The sequence below is a fragment of the Schistocerca piceifrons genome, chromosome X, assembly GCF_021461385.2.
Source record: "Schistocerca piceifrons isolate TAMUIC-IGC-003096 chromosome X, iqSchPice1.1, whole genome shotgun sequence".
In the NCBI taxonomy this organism is placed as follows: domain Eukaryota; kingdom Metazoa; phylum Arthropoda; class Insecta; order Orthoptera; family Acrididae; genus Schistocerca; species Schistocerca piceifrons.
Window position 1 is genome coordinate 714,954,196 of NC_060149.1, and position 16,641 is coordinate 714,970,836.

The following is a 16,641-nucleotide window of genomic DNA, read 5'->3' on the forward strand; positions in this document are numbered from 1 at the left end:
ACAACCATTGAGATTAACATGCTGCCCATTGCGGATGATAAATTGACAGCCATTTGAACGGAGGTTGCTTTCAGCTTCCAATGTTGATAACGGTCGACTGCGAGAGAAAGTATTAGTGCCCCTAGAAGTAAAAATTTCCTGGCTTACTTGATGAGTAATTCAGAGATGACGGAGGGGGTACAACGTTGTAGCAGTAATTACCTGGCAAGTAGCGACGATGGACCCGTTCAGTCACGCTTACTGATGAAGAAGGCCACGAAGTAGAATCACGGCAGGCAACCAACAGTTTGGCAGCCGTGGGGGTAGCAAGGCGGCAAGACAGTGGTGTAATTCGACACCGAGTATCCGCTGATCAATCACGCGTCAGCAAATAAGACGCTGAACGCGGAGGCAGTACTACGCAGCGCAGACTAAGCGTAACTCGCTGGAAAAATTTTTCTACCTGCTATGGGACGAAGGCCAAGTGTCATCAATTAATTTGAGCTTTGTACGAAGAAAGTTTTTTTTTTTTATGAATAAAATGAGAAGGAGTCCTGTGATCGCGGTGTAAACCTGCACAGCCTAGGCACCTCCCACGCATTGACCACTACGCAGGGGCACCCACCCCGCTAAGGCTCGACACGGCGAGACAGGTGAAGTACTTCATAAATTTCAGAAATAATATTGAGTGGTTTTTCAGCTGTAGAAAACCCGAATGAGGGTAGGACAACTTAAGTTAACTCAATAATCAAAGGATCTTTACTTACAGAAGTGGTCAATAAAGAGATTAACTGTACTGAAGTCGGAAATGAATGTTAGCGAGAGCGAGTCTGTTGCTCGTGAATACAGAGGCTGGGTGTGAAGCAGTGGAGGCGGCGCAGCGCAGCTTATCAGCGCTGAGCCGGCAGAGTGCTGAGCTCAGATAACAGCGTCAGAGAGCGCTAGTGGCTCTGCGTCCGAGACTAAGACATTGTAAGTGCAACTTAAAAGTAACAGTTTATTGCAAAGCAATAATACACAAATAGCTGATGTCACAAAGACGTTTGATTCCATTTTAACAGAACAACTTAAGTGTTCAACAGGTAAATTGACTACGTTGTTGATTAAAAGAAACTGCTACTGAACATGACGTACATATGTACGTACTTCCCTTTCCCCTTCCGAAGAGCGGAGGGCATAAACCATAAAAGCCTTGTTCATGTACTTAGTATATGACAATAGAGGTCTGGTAACATCAACAAGTTACACCAAGGTAGTGTGGATATGAACAGTGTGAGTATGTTGTAAGTTGTTATTGGGCGTATGTAGTGTTGTGTAAATGTGTGACTAATGGTAGCTGATGGCGGATACGAATTGAAGGCCAATAGGTGCTATCAGAGATACTTCCAGTCCAGAAACAATGAAAGTTAAAAGGGAATACCGAATATGACACAAAAATAGCGTATAACCATAAAGTGTGCTAACATTAATCATAACTGTAAATTGATAACAATAAAACATGACATTGAAGTAATAATAATTGACAAGAAATAAAATAAAGGAAATATTTCCCGAACATAAACTTCCGAATCGGATACGAAATCCGCCAGGGGAAGTTGTTTTTTTTTTTTTTTTTTGTTTGTTTGTTTAATCGGTTGACGAAGTGCATAAGGGACTACGTCAGTAAAATCCGACAGTGTGTGTATATAACAACATTGTTCTTAAAAGTGCAGTTTGCACTGTCAGATGGTGAAAAGCAACTAATCCGTTCAGCAACGGAAAAGGCTGCCATCTGGGGAACGGTATCTGGATCTTTGGCAGAATCCGATGATTTTGCAATGGAATTGCCATCTAGAAGAAGGTGGCTTTGTATAAAATGTAATAAAAGAGCGTCTGGGGCTCAGTTCATTTGTGGTTGAGTGCCAAAGGCGTAGTGTGAGTGCAAATTGTCTCACGGTAATTGATGTATGAATTGTTTTGTGGTCAACCGAGGAGCCTAGGATTCGGTGACGTGTAAGTACGAGTTCGCAGTGCGTATGAGCTACCTGCGAGTGACTCGACTATTAAGTTCAGCAGTCCATTAGTGCAATCTGCAGACTTGGATTGATGATTATATAATTTGCAGGGCAATGGGGCAACCTGCGGACAGTGCTAAGGCAACCTGTCTGATAATTGAGAGGTAGGCAGTGCATTGGAGCTATCTGCGATACCGTGGTTCAGCGGGCCTAAGGGCGTCCGTAATAAAAGTATCAGCGGCGTTATTAGCGACCTGCTGTACTAGGGAAATGTCGACTGTTCAAGCAATAAAAATAGCTCTGAAGCTAGAATAGCATACATGCATAAATAGCGTCACTTTTTGAGCGCGCAGTACATAACACTACATAAAATGAAAATCATGAACTATAAATCACTAGTGCTAGCATAATGACATAATTAAACACAATGACATATATTGACAGGAAAATAAAAACACAATGATGTATAATAATAATGCTGTAAGTAGTCGGAACGCTCAACATTAACATGCAACACTGGCCACTTGGGGCTGGCTGCTAGGCTGCGTGTGTGTTAGTTTTAAAACTGATGATAACAAATTGAACTGAAAGGACAACTAGGCACAGTTCCCGTAGCGCTTACATCACCGGCTAATTAGAGGCAAAGTACGTATCTCACAATGGATCATTGGCCGATATTTTGGGGCAAGACTGCAACAAGGGAGAGCAATATCTCGGTGTAAATGGTGGTAAGACTAAAAGACCGGTACTGTCGGAAGAGGGTACCTAACATGTTGTAGGGGCCTCCTCATCGACAGAAGAAGGAAAACAGGATAGAACAATAACCACGGCGGTAGAGTAAAATAAATGGGGAGGGCAAAAATAACTGCGTAGCAACCAAGGAACAATCGTCCACCGATATACGGCAGCCCGGACGATTGTTCGTTTGTGCCTCGTCAGTAGCGTGAAAAACCCGTGGCATTGTATTGGTTTGCCCATATCTGGCCTTGTCCAAGGCAGTTCGATGCGTAAGAGGGTTAGGGCTGTAGTTTGTAACTCACACAATGAATCAAAGCAGTAGTGAAATTTCACTTATAGGATTGGCAGACTAAGGTATGCAGAATAATGTAAATCGTTAAGAACTTCGTGTGATTTATCCAGCTAATGTGAAACAAAACGAGGAAAAGAATTTAAACAATGAATCACATCTATTTAATATTTATGTTAAGATTTATTGGGATGTTTGAATGAATTTTGTTTGCCGTGTCTTCCGGCTGCATGAAAGAAACCAGCTTGGAGCTGTTAGCGAGCGCGCAGCGCACGCGTAGGTGCGGAGTAGGCACCGGCACGTCAGCGGTTATGTGAGACGGCGTGTAGCCGCGAGAGACCGGCCGCTACTGCAGCGACAAATATCACGCGCTTAGCGTGTACCAGAAATAACGATGAATTAGAAATTGCTAATTATCTAGAATAAGAGTTTTTTTTAAAGGCTGTTAGTTATATAAACTGATGGTAAATGCATTGTAGTCTGTCATACACGGAGGATAGGGCAGTAATTTGCGGTTTGTTTTTGTAACTACTAGGACGCGCCGCGTGTTGAGACGCTGGAGGCGGCAGCGCACGTGGTGATAAGATACGTCATCGCGCGGAGCGCTGTTACTGGCTGAGAAGGAATGATGGCCGCTGGCCAGTTCTTGGTGAGGAGGAGGGACAGCGCTGAAGAGGAGGAGGGGAAGCGACAGCTGATGTGTTTCCCCGCCAACAGCTGGTCCCGTAAACAAAGCGTACGAGGCGTATGCATTTCAAGTCCTGGCTTTATCTGTTCCGATTACTTACGATTAGCTGCAGCAAATACAGAACTACGACATATAGTACAATACACTAGACGTCAACGTAACAAGTATTAAGAAAAGCTCGGAGTAAAAATACTCCACATATACTGGTTTGCCAAATAGATGGCAATAGAGGACATTGAAGAACATCATTCGGAGTTAGCAGCCGCGGTTCTGCCAACACCAAGTGTAATGGTTGCATTTGAGGCAAGTCAGTTGCGTGACGCCTAATGCGTGGCATTGCTTGCAAAACATAAAACATAATCATACATATAAAAATGAGCAAAAATACATGACAGGACTGGAAGTTGACAATTGAGAATGGCTGGGAACTCCGTGGTGGTCAGGCACGTCTTGCTTCCAAGTCCCTGGAGAAAATGACTTAAACTAATCTGCAATAAAACATAACATAAAACTCTAACTAGGCGTGATTAATCACGCGACCTCAACCCATAAGGGTGTCGATTCCGCAAAGGGTATCTACAACCCTGTGGAGGTAATCTCCTCCGTTTTTTCTTTCGTTTTTGTTCTACTTGAGGTGGTGGTGACACAGGCGGATCGGGGGCTGCGACCTGTTGTGGTGACACAGCCCTACCGTGGTAAGGTTGCAGGCGGTCAAAGTGCACTATCACCGTACGATCGGTTAATTGCAGTTCTGCATTGACTGGTGAGGTCAACCGTACAATCCGATACGGGCCTTCAAAGCGGGGAGAGAACTTTTTAGTTCGTCCCTTTTTGATTGCCGGGTTTCGTAGTAACACTAAATCACCCGCCTGATAAGTCGGTAAAACAGCATTTTTGTTCTGCCTGTGCAACTGTTTATTAGTAGCTTTGATATTATTCCTCTTTACCTTATACCAGATCGCTTTTAGCCGGCGGGCTAAACCTTTTACTTCCTTTATTTCTACACCTTGAGGTAGTTTGTCTATTTCGAACGGCGAATTCATCGGCCGTCCAAACACAGTTTCGTAAGGGGTATACCCTGTGGATTCATGTATTCGGGTGTTGTATGCAGAAGAAATATACGGTACATATCTGTCCCAATCAGCGTGCGTTTTTGCAACATAATAGGATAACATTTTACAAATTGTACGGTGTACGCGTTCAACGCGACCGTTAGCTTTAGGATGGAAGGGAGTTGTACGCCATTTTTTGATTCTTAATAATTTACAAACTTGTACAAATAAAGCAGACATGAAATTGGTTCCTTGATCCGTTAAAATGGCATCAGGACTTCCAAAAGGCAGTATCACACGATTTACAAACTCTCTCGCCACAGTTTCAGCTGTCATGTCGGGGAGGGGAACCAAAATTAGATAACGTGAAAAGTGATCAATAACAGACAAAATGTATTTGTTACCTTGTTGCGACTGTGGAAAAGGACCTTGGAAATCTAAAGCAAGAATTTCGAAGGGTGAAGATGCCTGAGGAAGTGTTTGCAGCGGCACTCGCGGATGCCTATTTTGTGCTCGTTGTGCACACGGCAGGCAAGATCTTACATACCTGTCCACATCACGTTGTCGGTATTGCCACCAATAACGTGTCGCAATTCGAGCGTTCGTAGCGCGTTTTCCGCTGTGACATGCTTGGATGGTATCATGACATTGCCGTATTATACGTTGCTGCAAGCATTCCGGTATTACCAAACGATTCCCATGTGGAGTTCTTCGATACAAAAGGTCGTCTATTACTTCAAATTCTGGGAAGGTGGCGTATCTTTGACATTGAACGTCCACCTGCTGTACTTCTTTTAACTCTTCAATCGATACCTCATCTGATTCAATGACACGCACTTTTCTACTTAACGCATCAGCATTTTGATGCAACCGACCAGGCTTGTGCCGAACTTCAAAATCATATTCTGACAGTTTCATGGCCCAGCGCATAAGTTTGCTGCTAGGGTCTTTAAGATTCAATAACCACTGCAGAGCAGAGTGATCGGTAAGAACTGTAAACTTGCGACCATAGAGGTAACATCTAAAATAATTAATTCCAAAAAGAAGGGCAAGCAATTCCTTTTCTGTAGTACTGTAATTAGTTTCTGCTTTATTCAGTTGACGAGAGGCATACCCAACGGGTTTTTCCTCACCATCTTGTACTTGGCTTAGGACACATCCTACAGCAAAATCAGATGCGTCACAAGATAAAATAAAAGGTTCAGCGAAGTCTGGGTAAACAAGTAGAGGTGAACCAGTTACAATAGTTTTCACTGTTTGAAAGGCAGTCGAACATTCATCCGTCCAAACAAAAGGAGTATCCTTTTTCAACAATTTAGTAAGTGGTTTGGTAATAGTAGCATAATCTTTAACAAAACGGCGGTAATAATTTGCAAGGCCAAGGAAGGATTGTAATTCCTTTAAATTTGTTGGAATAGAAAAAGTGTCTACTGCTTCAGTTAATCGTGGATCTGGTTTGACTCCGCTGGAACTGATGACATGACCTAAATACTGCACTTGTGATTGAGCAAAAGAACATTTTTCTAATTTTAAGCTTAAATTAGCATTTTGCAAGCGCAACAGTACACTGCGTAGATGTTCAGCATGTTCAGCAATGGATTTTGAAAATATAATTATATCATCAAGATACACAAGGCACATAGTAGGTTTCAACCCACGTAATAGCAGATCTGCAAATCGCTGAAAGGTTGCTGGTGCGTTGCGAAGCCCGAAAGGCATCCTTAAGAATTCATATAAGCCGCCAGGAACTACAAAAGCTGTCTTAGCTCGATCTTCAGGAGCAATTGGAATTTGATGATACCCACTGCGCATGTCTAATGTTGTGAAGTACCGGCAATTGCCCAGACGATCGAGTGTTTCATCGATCCGGGGTAGTAGTAACTTTGTTTACTGCTCGCATGTCTACACAGAGGCGATAGGATTTTTCTCCGTCTATAGATTTCTTTGGAACGACTACAATTGGGCTAGACCACGCACTAGAAGAGGGTTGTATTATTCCTGCTTCTAGTTGCTGTTGTATAGTTTCCTCTACCACTGACTGAAGATGGTAGGGAATTCGGTACCCTTTTTGAACTATTGGCCTAGCATTTCCGGTTGGAATCTCATGTTGGATTAGATCTGTTGCTGGTAAATATTTCCTGTCTTCAAACAACCATGAATACTCATTCAACACTTCATTTATTAGCTTTTGTTCATGCAATGGGAGATGACTAAGCTTAGCTTTAAACTTATCTGTCAGATGTGACGTGATTGTCAAAAGGTGTTGAGAGGCGGCAGCAGTCTTTTTCTTTTTCAGAGAAGGGGTTCTCTTTGACAACTCATCTTCTGGGATAACCTGTAAGCTGGCTAATACTGTACCACGCGGTATGAAAGCTTGCTTGTGACTAAAATTGTCTAAACACACGGGTACGCAATTTTCTTTCTGTACTTGCTGTGCTTTGCACAGGCTACGTTTTACGTGGACCTGCATCTGGTCAAGAGTTTCATTCTGGCAGAGTGGATCTACCAAGAAATGAACCTCTTCGGATTCACGTATCCCGACAGGCACCCAAAGGATCTTTCCTGTGCCTTCTGGTATCTCCACGGGATTATCGGCTTTTAGCATCGTTACGGGAGACTCCGAAACTTGGGAAACGGATCCTTTTTTCCCAGCTCCGCTCGCCCGCAACGTGCAGTCACGTCCAAAACGGTGCACGTTGTTGCCGAATTGGACGGTATTTAACCTATAGTCAATAACCCCCTGGAAATGACGCAGAAAGTCACTTCCTAGGATGATGTCGTAATCCGTGCGCCTGTTTCGTACAACCTCCATCGTAAAACCATATTCTGTGGAGTCCAACATGAACTCAACGCAACAGCTGCCATCAGGTTTCACTATGCCGGGACCAATACCACTGATATGGTACCGCGGCGATTGCAATGTTCTTTTATCTCTCTTCGATAAAAATGCCAAGCTGATCTGTGCGCCTGTGTCAATTAGCACGCGTATTGGTTTGCGGCCTCTAACACCATCGACAACCACGCTTGCCACCTGCGTGATTCCCTTATCAACTAGGGGGGTCACTATTTTTAACGGGGGCCGGGAGGGGTGGCACTTCCTGCCCCGCGGCCGTTTCCCGAGTTCTGTGGTTGGTTTGCATTTCGCCTGGAATTTGCAGGCGGTTGTGGCCTACTATTTGGACAATGCACGCTTTGGTGGCCCATGTTCCTGCACTGATGACAATATGGCACGCGACGTTGCTCTGCCACATGTCCTTGTCTATTACAGCGCCCACACTTAGTATCGTTCGAAAAGACACGTCGGGGCTCACTTTGCCGCGCGGAGACGGCCACAAATCGGCTCGCCTCCTCTCTCAAGAGTGCTAATCGCACGGCTTCGTGTAAGGTGCGGGGGGAAGCTACCTTGATTTCGCCCCCTATTTGAGGGTTTATGCCACGAATAAACACGTCTATCGCACGACATTCTGATTCTTCCAACAGAACTTCGTTACGAGCAGAACTGGCACTTAGTGCGTACGTGTGGCATGCGACGCTTCGAATCCTGTCCGCGAATGCTTCTAAATCTTCACCCGTTTTTTGCTTAAGGGTGGAAAGCAAGTCGCGATAGTAACTAGTACCACGTTTGTCTGTATACCTTTCAATCAACCCTGTTGCAAGGGACTGGAAGGTAGGGGCATTTTTCAAGCTCTCGACCGACTGCACGTAGTTCCGCGCTTCGCCGGTGAGTTTCATTTTCATCACGTTTAAGAGAAATTCATCTGGCCAACCGCAAAGCTTTCCGATGTCCTGGATATTCTGGACAAGCGTTTGAATATCCTCGTGCGGCTTTCCAGCGAACGCCGGAATAAACGCTACTGCTGGGAAGCTCTGCACCAAAGTAGAGGTGGCTACTGCCACAGGTGATTCTGCACTAGTGAGTGGTGGAATCACCTGCTTCGGCTGTTCTTCCACTAGCACTGGCTTAGCAACACTAGATTGCGGAGAAGCCATTTTAAGATCATCTATCTGTTGCTTAAGCTCCGCGTTAGTCAGAATTAATTGATTTAACTGGGACTGCAGCGCCAAGAGGGGATCTTCATCCGCTCCGGCTGCTCCTGCCTCCGATTGCTGCCTGGTGATCGGCATGTTACAATAGTGTGGGCATCTACACCACCGTAGCGTCGCTAGCGACTTACATTATTTGGTGGCGTGCAGACGACGGACGGCGGCGGTGTCGACGAGCGGCGGCAGGCACGTTGATCACTCGTGGGCGCAGCAGGCGGCGGGCGACAGCATGGACAGCTGCGACGGCGAGGCGGCGCGAGGGCCGCACCCCGGACCCTGGCGCAGGCGGTGGCCCGTGGAAGCTACGGACAGCGGCGGCGGCGGCGGCGGCGAGCGTGACTGCATCGCGGACCCTCCTCGGCTCGCGTCCGGCGGCGAACTGCGTCACGCTTGTGGCGCACTAGTGCGCGGCCACGCACATTCTGCAACGCAGGCGCCCGGCTGGCACGTGCATGGCGCGTTGCAGCCTCGCCACGTTCGGTCTAGTTTCCCTTAATTGCTCAAACTCCGCCCCTTCATAGTACTCATACTCAACTGATGAGTTGATTTTACAACCGTAAGGTGGGTCGCATCCCACTTCTGACACCATTTGTTCGTCAGGATAGAAGTCAGGAGCGGAGGCCGTTGTAAAATGAAAATTAATTGAGTGGAATGGACCCAGTTTATTCTTGTAATGATGGTACAGTGGTGCCTACGTAGGGCTGAGCAGCCCCAAGAGGGGTTGCCGTCTGCTCATCAGAGAGGCAGAGGCTAGAGGAGCGTCTACTCGGGGCCGAGGTCAGAAGCTAAGAGAGCGCGGAGCTGTTTCCAAGCCGCCCTCGCCGCTCCCGGCCGCGTCCCCACGTGATCACCCGATTAGTCTCTGATTGGAGGATTGATTCCGCCAACGCGCCTTGCTAGTAGCGTGCCCCCGTCAGCGCAACCAACCCGTGGGACTTGAGTCTGACCGAGGAGCACGTGGCAGGAATGTGCCGACCATGGTCTTCCGGCCAGCACCTTCCACCACAGTATGCCCAAGCCGGCTACGGCCGAACATTATGCATTGAAAATTTATTTAAATAAAATTTTGTCGGCAATGATCCCTCTTGGGGGTCTCCTCCCTGCACATAATCATCACTGCACGCAGCTTTCATTTTTATGTACACTACTGGCCATTAAAATTGCTACAACACGAAGGTGACATGCTACAGACGCGAAACTTAACCGACAGGAAGAAGATGCTGTGATATGCAAATGATTAGCTTTTCAGAGCATTCACACAAGGTAGGCGTCGGTGGCGACACCTACAACGCGCTGACGTGAGCAAAGTTTCCAACCGATTTCTCATACACAAACAGCAGTTGACCGGCGTTGCCTAGTGAAAGCTTGTTGCGATGCCTCGTGTAAGGAGGAGAAATGCGTACCATCAAGTTTCCGACTTTGATAAAGGTCGGATTGTAGCCTATCGCGATTGCGGTTTATCATATCGCGACATTGCTGCTCGCGTTGGTCGAGATCCAATGACTATTAGCAGAATATGAAATCGGTGGGTTCAGGAGGGTAATACGGAACGCCTTGCTGGATCCCAACGGCCTCGAATCACTAGCAGTCGAGATCACAGGCATCTTACCCGCATGGCTGTAACGGATCGTGCAGCCACGTCTCGATCCCTGAGTCAACAGATGGGGCATTTGAAAGACAACAACCATCTGCACGAACAGTTCGACTAAGTTTGCACCAGCATGGACTATCAGCTCGGAGACCATGCCTGCGGTTACCCTTGACATTGCATCACAGACTAGAGCGCCATCGATGGTGTACTCAACGACAAACCTGGGTGCACGAATGTCAAAACGTCATTTTTTCGGATGAATCCAGGTTGTGTTTACAGCATCATGATGGTCGCATCCGTGGTTGGCGACATCGCGGTGAACGCACATTAGAAGCGTGTATTCGTCATCGCCATACTGGCGTATCACCCGGCGTGATGGTATGGGGTGCCATTGGTTACACGTCTCGGTACCTCTCGTTCGCATTGACGGCACTTTGAACAGTGGACGTTACATTTCAGATGTGTTACCACCCGTGGCTCTACCCTTCATTCGATCCCTGCGAAACCCTACATTTCAGCAGGTTAATGCACGACCGCACGTTGCAGGTCCTGTATGGGCCTTTCTGGATACAGAAAATGTTCGACTTCTGCCCTGGCCAGCACATTCTCCAGATCTCTCATCAATTGAAAACGTGTGGTCAATTGTGGCCGAGCAACTGGCTCGTCACAATACGCCAGTCACCACTCTTGATGAACTGTGGTATCGTGTTGAAGCTGCATGGGCAGCTGTACCTGTACACGCCATCCTAGCTCTGTTTGACTCAATACCCAGGCGTATCATGGCAGCCATTACGGCCGGAGGTGGTTGTTTTGGGTACTGATTTCTCTGGATCTATGCACCCAAATTGCGTGAAGATGTAATCACATGTCAGTTCTAGTATAATATATTTGTCCAATGACTACCCGTTTATCATCTGCATGTCTTCTTGGTGTGCAATTTTAATGGCCAGCAGTGTATTTCCCTCGGGCCCGGCGATGCTATAAACAGCAAGATATCGACATTTACAAAAAAAGTTCTACGGCTCAGAGGTTCAAGTGAGCTGTAAGGTGTTTCAGTTATGTCATATTGGCACCAAATTTCGCCAAAATTCTGTCTTTTTACGGGAAGATCCTCACAGCCCCTCTTACGGGCATTTTGCCCATTCTTGTGACACCTCAACGATGGAGGTGAGAATCGCGACATACAGCGTTTAAATCAAGAGGTTTTCTTATGGGTGGCTGAAGTAAGCATTTCAGACACACCGCTGCTTAGAATCAACACGAAAACGCCTCAGTAGGTGGTATAACGACGTCAATGAAACCATCCCTTCGCTTAGGGAGTTGATTCCCACACATTTCGCAGTCATAGTTCAAAAAGTGATGGGCTTCAGGACGACGTTCTTCACAATGTTCCACACTGCTGCCAACGCCTGGGCGTTTCAACCCTACTGTAAACACAACGTGGACTCCAACGCCACTGAACATGATTTGACCCCTTTGTAGTGTAGTGTGACCACAATTTTTGCAGCCGGCCGGAGTGGCCTTGCGGTTCTAGGCGCTACAGTCTGGAGCCGAGCGACCGCTACGGTCGCAGGTTCGAATCCTGCCTCGGGCATGGATGTGTGTGATGTCCTTAGGTTAGTTAGGTTTAATTAGTTCTAAGTTCTAGGCGACTGATGACCCCAGAAGTTAAGTCGCATAGTGCTCAGAGCCATTTGAACCATTTGAACAATTTTTGCTCTACTGTACAACCTGGAATCACTAGGGACTGTTGGAAACCATTTGGCGAAGTCTGAATGTGAACCGAAGTAGCAAAGGGTCCATACACTTTTTCATGCCTCCTTTGTCGCACCTTCCTATGGCGTGATCACGGAGGTGGAGGGCCGTGGGCGCAACGTTAAAAATTGCGCGAATAAAACTGCAACGAGCCCCTCTAAGATCCTCAATCCCATCCCTCCCCCTCTACCCGTACAACTCGTACGGCAAGATCCTCGACTCCACCATTGAACCTTAGCTGAGCACGTTACAAATGTACCTACCATAAACTTCGACACACATTCAAGCTCGTGGCTCCTCTAGGGCTGGTCCCAACGGAGGTTCGAGTCCTCCCTCGGGCATGGGTGTATGTGTTTGTCCTTAGGATAATTTAGGTTAAGTAGTATGTAAGCTTAGGGTCTGATGACCTTAGCAGTTAAGTCCCATAAGATTTCACACACATTTGAACTTTTTTTTTTCCTCTAGGGCCTGAGGAATAGGCAGCCCCTTAGACATCTTTCAGGTAGTACTTGCCTGCCCTCAGACGTTAGAACAGCCGCTAGGCAGAATGTGTGTCGAAGTTTCTGACGGGTGCATAAACTGATGGAAATAAATCGCAACACCAAGAAATAATTAATATAGAGCAATGAAATTTCGGAAATACATTTGTCTAGGTAACATATTTAAGTGAGTAAAAATGCAAGATCACACCTTAATGTACACTCATGTTCATAAGTTAAACATAATGCTGATACATGGTGAAACAACGCTCTGGTGGGCGGTTTGCGGGTTTTAATCACCTCAGGGTATGACCATGGGGCGCATTTCACTTGCGGTCGTCGCACGGTGGCGCTGGCAGTAGTCCACATACGCAGAGGTGTGTTGGTGCATGTCAGAGTACGGTACAGCGAGTAAGTGTGCAGGCGTTTTCAGACGTGCTTATGATGACTGTTTGTTGAAAATGGCTCAAAGAACACATATTGACGACGTTATCAGGGGTAGAATACTAGGGCGACTGGAGGCTGGTCAAACACAGCAGGTCGTAACACGGTCCCTCCGTGTGCCACAAAGTGTGATCTCGAGATTACGGCAACGATTCCGGCAGACAGGAAATGTGTCCAGGCGCTACAGTACGGGACGTCCAGAGTGTGCAACATCACAAGAAGATCGATATCTCACCATCAGGGCCAGCAGACGGCCACGGAGTACTGTAGGTAGCCTTGCTCGGGACCTTACCGCAGTCACTGGAACAGTTGTCTTCAGACACACAGTCTACAGACGATTGAACAGACATGGTTTACTCGCACGGATACCTGCACGGTGCATTCAACTGATCCGTGGTCACAGGAGAGGCTGTAAAGCCTGGTGTCAAGAACACAGTACATGGTCATTGGAACAGAGGTCCCAGGTTATGCGTGTGAAATCTTATGGGACTCAACTGCTGGTCCCAGGTTATGTCCTCGGACGAGTCCAGGTATAGTCTGAACAGTGATTCTCGCCGGGTTTTCATCTGGCGTGAACCAGGAACCAGATACCAACCAGTTAATGTCCTTGAAAGGGACCTGTATGGAGGTCGTGGTTTGAGGGTGTGGGGTGCGATTATGATTGGTACACGTACAGCCCCGCATTTCTTTGACAGAGGGACTGTAACGAGTCAGGTGTATCGGGACGTCAGTTTGCACCAGTATGTCCACCATTTCATGGGTGCAGTGGGTCCCACCCTCCACCTGATGGACGATAACGCACGGCCCCACCGAGCTGCCATCGTGGAGGAGTACCTTGTATGAAACGTCCCCTTAGAAAAATTATACATGACTGTGCTTAAACTGACACTCAATATTTTTAGCGCAACGCAATCTGACTTTCAAAAATCCCTACAAAAGAATGACCCTGACTAACATTAATCTATACCTTTCACAAATCACTTACCTCACAAAAATCTTCGTTACTCGAACTACTGCAATACAGCGAGCGCCACTACTGCCAGCTAAATAAAAGATTCGAACTACTGAAGGCACTAACTACTGGTACGCACAGTTAGCAAAGGAAAGATTTTGATAGAGAACAAACAATGCATTTACCTTAATATTGTTCAAAAGTCATATTATATATATCAGTTCATGACATCCAGTCTTACAAATGTCCAAACTCCGCACTCTCTCCCCACATCCACCACTGCTGGCGGCTCACCTCCAACTGCGCAACGCTACGCGCTGTTCACATCCAGCTGCCCAACACTACAATGGCAGACAACAATGCAAACTAGCCACAGACTGCACACAGCACAGCCAGTGATTTTCATATAGAGCGCTACGTAATGTTGCCAATAAGAAAACATAAACAGCCTACTTACACTTGAAACAGAAGATAACAGGCGAATGGAGTGGCCTGCCTGTTCTCCTGATCTAAGCCCCATCGGGCACTTCTGGGATGCTCTCGGTCGACGTATCGCTGCATGTCTTCAAACCCCTACGACACTTCAGGAGCTCCGACAGGCACTGGTGCAAGAATGGTAAGCTATACCCGAGCAGCTGCTCGACCACCTGAACCAGAGTATGCCAACCCGTTGTGCGGCCAGTGTACGTGTGCATGGTGACCATATACCATATTGATGTTGGGGTTCATGCGCAGGAAAGGGTGGCGTTTTGTAGCACATGCGTTTCGGGACGGTTTTCTCAACTTATCACCAATACCGTGGACTTACATGTGTGTGTCGTGTGTGTTCCCTATGTGTCTATGCTATTAGCGCCAGTTTTGTGTAGTGCCACGTTGTGTAGCACCACATTTTGCAAAATGGTTCAAATGGCTCTGTGCACTATGGGACTTAACTTTTGAGGTCATCAGTCCCCTAGAACTTAGAACTACTTAAACCTATCTAACCTAAGGACATCACACACATCCATGCCCTAGCCAGGATTCGAACTTGCGACCGTTGTGGTCGCACGGTCCCAGACTGTAGCGCCTAGAACCGCTCGGCCACCCCGGCCGGTCACATTTTGCAATTATCCTTAATTCATGAGCATGAATGTAAGCACGAAATAAGCAATTGCAAGTGTAAAATGCTGGTACCTTAATAACCAGTGTAACCGCCAGGATGTTGAATGCAAGCATGCAGACGTGCATGAGTTGTGTTGAACAGGTCAATATGTGGGATGGAATTCCATGCCTGTTGCACTTTCTCGGTTAATACATGGACAGTTATTACTGTTAGTGGATGACACTGGAGTTGTCCTTCGATAACGTCCCATGCGTGTCCGATTGGAGACAGTTTTGGTGATTGAACAGGTTGTTGAGTTACAATAGCGGCACGTGGGCGAGCATTATCTTGTTGGAAACACCCTCTGGAACGCTGTTCATGAATGGCGCACGGCAGGTCGCCTCACCAGACTGACGTACCAATTAGCAGTCAGGTTGAGTGGGATGGCCACGAGAGTGCTCCTGCTGTCATACGAAATCGCATCCCGTAACAGAACTCCTCGTTCGAACTCATTGAGAAGTTTGATAATGGCGTCTTTGCCGGCTTAAAGGCATTCTTGACCAACGTCAACTCACGACGTCCAGTCTCAAAGCTAACTAACGTCCCCGACCGTTACAGCACTTATTTAAAGCAAACCTGATTTTGTTGTTGATAATTCTTCCGGGTTATATGGCCGTGGTCCATGGAATACTTCTATTCCTAACGTTTCGTCCAATACCACGTTGGACATTCTCAGAGGTATGGCTGGTCCTGTTGAGTCCTGCCGACTGACGAGTCGGGCGTCGGAAAGCGGCCTAAATACTGAGGAAAGTGGGCGTCGTCTAGCTTGCACATAGTAGCAGAGAGAAAACTAGTCAAAGATAAAATGTAACTATCGATAATAGTCCGTCATAGATAAAAATCACTTATCGATTCTGATTTTCCGCCTCACAGTGGTGGCACTAGCGCCACTCTTATGCGACTGGCGCGAAATTTAAATAGACATCATCTTTCAGATGTAGAAACAAGCCCACCAACTTTCGTTTATGTGGCACCACTCCTTTTTATTCCGTCAGTGAATGTAAGGCGCTCTACGCTGCGTGAATGGCTCCGAGGGTGCTGACGAACTGAGGAGACTTAGAGAAATCCTTAGTCGTTTATCTTAATATCGCATCCTCCCGTGATCACGCCTTAGTAGGGTTCGAAAGAGGATGGATGAAGAAGCATAAAAACGTATTTCTGCTTCGGATCACTTTCAGAGTTCGTCGAGTGCTTTTGAATGATCTGTCGTTTTTCCACCCTATGCACCGGAACAAAAATTGTACACACCACACTCTAAAGGGTTTAGATCACGACTTTACGATGCCCTTAGCGTATGGCTGAAAATCCAGTTGGTGGTACCAGTATCGTGCGTTGTCAAGAACATCGTTCTCTTACTTACCGCACTGTGGACAGTTTTCGACCGCGAAGTGTGTGGGAATCAACGCACCAAGCGAACCTTTATGCAATCTCCTAAGGCGTTTCCGTGTCGATTCTGAGCGGTGGTGTGTCTAAAATGTATTCCTCGGCAAAACAG